Genomic DNA, 4,531 nt, shown 5'->3' on the forward strand with positions numbered 1-4,531 from the left:
CCAATGAATTCAAAACGTTGGAGCAAAATATATTTTGCTTCAGCTGAAGTGAAGAAATCAAGGGTAGCAAACCTTATCTCAGAAAAAGCAGCTGCAAAAATAGATCTCATTAAAAAGGAAAAGGAAGGAAACTATATCCTCCTAAAAGGCATCATAGACAATGAAGCAATTTTAATATTAAACATGCAGGCATCAAGTGGTATGGCATCCAGATTTTTAGAGGAGAAGTTCAATGACTTACAGGAAGACATAGACAGCAAAGCTCTATTGATGGTAGACCTCAACCTCCTGCTCTCAGATTTAGATAAATCTAGCCATAAAATAAACAAGAAGGAATATAAGGAGGTAAATAGAATGCTAGAAAACCTAGATATGATAAACCTTTGGAGAAAGCTAAATGGGGATAGAAAGGAATATATATTTTTTCTGCAGTACATGGCACTTACACAAAAATTGACCATGTACTAGGGCATAAAAATCTAATAATCAAATGCAGAAAGGCAGAAGTAGTGAATACATCCTTCTCAGATAATAATGCAATAAAAATCACATGCAATAATGGGCTAGGGAGAGTCAGACCTAAAAATAATTGGAAACTAAATAATTTCATTTTAAAGAAAGAGTGGATCAAACATCAAATTATAGAAACAATTAATGATTTCATCCTAGATAATGAAAACAATGAGACAACATACCAAAACTTATGGGATACAGCCAAGGCAGTTGTCAGAGGATATATTAAACCTTTAAATGCTTACATGAATAAATTGGAGAAAAAAGGAAATCAATGACCTATGCATGCAACTAAAGAAAGAGAAAAAACTAATTAAAAACTCCCAATTAAATACCAAATTAAAAATTCTTAAAATTAAAGGAGAAATTAATAAAAATCAAAAACAAGAAAACTACTGAATTAATAAATAAAACCAAGAATTGACTTTATGAAAAAACAATAAAATTAATAAATCTCTGGATAATTTAATTAAAAAAAGAAAGTGGAAAACCAAATTACCAGTATTATAAGTGAAAAAGGCGAACTCACCACCAATGAGGAACAAATTATAGCAACTTTTGTAATTATTTGCCCAACTGCATGCCAATAAATTTGATGATCTAAGTGAAGTGAATGAATATTTACAAAAATATAAGTTGCCAGGTTAAATGAAGAGGAAATCAAATATTTAAATAACCTTATGTCAGAAAAAGAAATTCAACAAGTCATTTAGTGAACTTCCTAAGGAAAAAAAATCTTCAGAGCCAGACCAATTCACAGGTGAATTCTTTCAAACCTTTAAGGAACAATTGGTTTCAATTCTATATAAACTCTTTGGCAAAACAGGTGAGGACAGAACTCTGCCCCTTTCTTTGACACCAGTATGGTTCTGATACCTAAACCAGGAAGAATCAAAACAAAGAAAATGATAGACCTATCTTCCTAATAATTATAGATGCAAAAATCATATATAAAACTTTAGCAAAATGATTACATCTAGTTATCATTAGGATAATACATTAGGACCAAGAAGGATTTATCCCAGGAATACAGGGTTGGTTCAATATTAGGAAAACTGTTAGTTTAATTAACTATATCAATAACAAACATCAGAAATCATATGATTATCTCAATAGATGCTGAAAAAGCCTTTGGCAAAATGCTACACCCATTCCTACTAAAATAGGAATAAATGGATTGTTCCTTAGAATGAAAAGCAGTATCTATCTGAAACCAACAATAAGCATTATATGCAATGGGGATAAGCTAGAGGCTTTCCAAATAAGATCGGGGTGAAACAAGGATGCCCATTATCCCCACTATTATTCAGTATTGTGTTAGAAATGTTAGCTTCTGCAATAAGATAAGAAAAAAGAAATTAAAGGAATTCAAATTGGGAAGGAAGAAACAAAACTCTCACTGTTTGCAGATGACCTGATAGTATACCTAGAGAATCCCCCCAAATCATCTAAAAACAACTAACATTAGCAAAGTCTTGGGATATGAAATAAACCCTCATAAATCCTCAGCATACAAAGACTCAGAAACTTTAAGAAATCAACTACAAAACATTTCTCTCACAAATAAAATTAGATTTAAATAATTTGGCAATTATCAACTGCTCATCGATACGCCAAGCTGATATAATAAAAATGACAATTCTACTTCAATTAAACTACTTATTTAGTGCCCTACCAATCAAAATTCCAAAAAATTACTTTAATGAGTTATAAAAAATTGTAAGTAAATTCATATGGAGAAAGAAAAAGTCAAGAATTTCCAAGGATTTAATGAAAAAGTGCAAAAGAAGATAGCTTAGCCCTATCAGACCTAATATTTTATTATAAAGCATCAGTCATCAAAATTGTCTGGTATTCGCTAAGTGGTGGATCAGTGGAATAGCCTAGATGCAATAGCAGGAAATGATTATATTAATCTTTTATTTGGTAAGCCCACAGAGTCCAGATTTTGGGATAAAACTCTCTCTTTGATAAAAAAACTATTGGGAAAATTGGAAGTTAGTATGGCAGAATCTTCCATTAGACCAACAACTCACACCCTACCCCAAGATAAAATCAAAATGGGTAGAGGATTTAGACACAAAAGACAATATTATACACAAACTAGGAGGAAAAAGGAATAGTTTACCTATCAGATCTATGGAAAGGGAAGTAGTTTATGACCAAGGAAGAGAAGGAGAACATCATTATAAACAAACTAGGCAATTTTGATTACATTAAATTAAAAAAGTTTTTCCACAGAGAAAACCATTGTAACCAAGATCAAATGAAATATAGTAAATTGGCAAACAATTTTTACAACTAGTATTTCTGACAAAGGACTCATTTCTAAAATATATAGAGAACTGAGTCAACTTTTTTTGGTTTTTGCAATGCAATGGGGTTAAGTGCTGAAGGCCACACAGCTAGCTAATGATTAATTGTCTGATGCTAGATTTGAACTCAGGTACTACCTTACTTCAGGACTGGTGCTCTATCCACTGTGCCACCTAGCTGCCCTGAACTGAGTCAATTTTATTTTAAAACAAAGAAAACAAACCATTACCTAACTGACAAATTGTCAATGGATATGCAAAGACAATTGACAGATGAGGAAATCAAAGCAATCCATAGTCATATGAAAAATTTTCTAAATCATTACTAATTAGAGAAATGCATATTAAAGCATTTTTGAGGTACCACCTCACATCTCTCAGATTGGAAAATATGATCAAAAAGGACAATGATCCATGTTGGAAAGGATATGAGAAATCTGGGACACTAAAGTACTGTTGGTGGAGCTGTGAACTCATCCAACCTTTCTGGAGAGCAATTTGGAATTTATGCCCAAAAGGCAATAGAAATGTGCATACCCTTTGATCCAGTAATACCACTGGCTCTATACCCTTCAGAGATCATGAAAAGGGTAAAAACATTACTTATACAAAAATATTCATGGCAGCTCTGTTTGTGGTGACAAAGATTTGGAAATTGAGTGAATGGCCTTCAATTGGGGAATGGCTTAACAAATTGTGGTATATATAAGTTATGGAACACTATTGTTTAATTAGAAACCAGGAGGGATGGGAATACAGAGAAGCCTGGAGGAATTTGCATGAACTGATGCTGAGAGAGATGAGCAGAACCAGAGGAACATTGTACAGCAAACCAGCAACATGGAGTTGATGATCAATCTTAATGGACTTGTTCATTTCATAAGTGCAGCAATCAGGGACAAATTTGGGGTATCTGCCATAGAGAACACTATCTGTATCCAGAAAAAGAACTGTGGAGTTTGAACAAAGACCAAAGACTATTATCTTTAATTTAAAAACAACTTGTTATTATGTAATTTTGCTATCTCTTCTGTTTTATTTTATTTTTTCCTTAAGGATATTATTTCTCTCTCAATACTTTCCATTTAGATCAATGGAAACATGGAAACAATGTAAAGTCTAACAGATTGCTTTCTGTGAGGGGTGGGGGGGAAGAGAAGCAAGATTGGGGGGGAAATTCAAAAATAAATAAATTTTTAAAATGTGGAAAAAGAAAGACAGTTGAGATCTACTTCCTCTTATTTCATCATTAAGTCTCTATGTAGATGTTATTTTTTTAAATATGGAATGCTTCATGAATTTGCATGTCATCCTTGCGCAGGGCCATGCTAATCTCTGTATCGTTTCAATTTTAGTATATGTGCTGCTGAAGTGAGGACTATGTAGTTATTATTCATCTTGTGTGCACATAGTTCTTGCAAGCTGCTTCTTCAATGAGAATGTAAGCTCCTTCAAGTCAATAAGAATTTATTATATACCTGCTGGTTCAAAATATTCTGTTTAAAGGCCATAAAAAGAAATCCTTTCTTTCAAAGTCATGGTTCCTTGCAACCTGGTTCCTTTTTTTTTGTTTTTCTTTATATTCCTCATCCCGTAGCTCAGAATCTGCCACTTAATAAACACTTCATAAGTTCTGAGATTGGATTTTCTATTGACTCATTGGCTTTAAAGAACAATAATGTCTGAAGAATTGAAAGAAAAAA

At 32.6% G+C, this 4,531-nt stretch overlaps 1 non-coding gene across 1 annotated transcript; it reads right to left on the reverse strand.

Annotated features, from left to right (window-relative positions):
* Positions 1-4,104: 4,104 nt before the first annotated feature.
* On the reverse strand, positions 4,105-4,207 carry LOC141494638 (U6 spliceosomal RNA). The gene has a single exon (XR_012470528.1). It is a non-coding gene; the product is annotated as a U6 spliceosomal RNA (small nuclear RNA).
* Positions 4,208-4,531: the final 324 nt, after the last annotated feature.

The sequence above is a fragment of the Macrotis lagotis genome, chromosome 7 (assembly GCF_037893015.1).
Source record: "Macrotis lagotis isolate mMagLag1 chromosome 7, bilby.v1.9.chrom.fasta, whole genome shotgun sequence".
NCBI classification, from domain to species: Eukaryota; Metazoa; Chordata; class Mammalia; order Peramelemorphia; family Peramelidae; genus Macrotis; species Macrotis lagotis.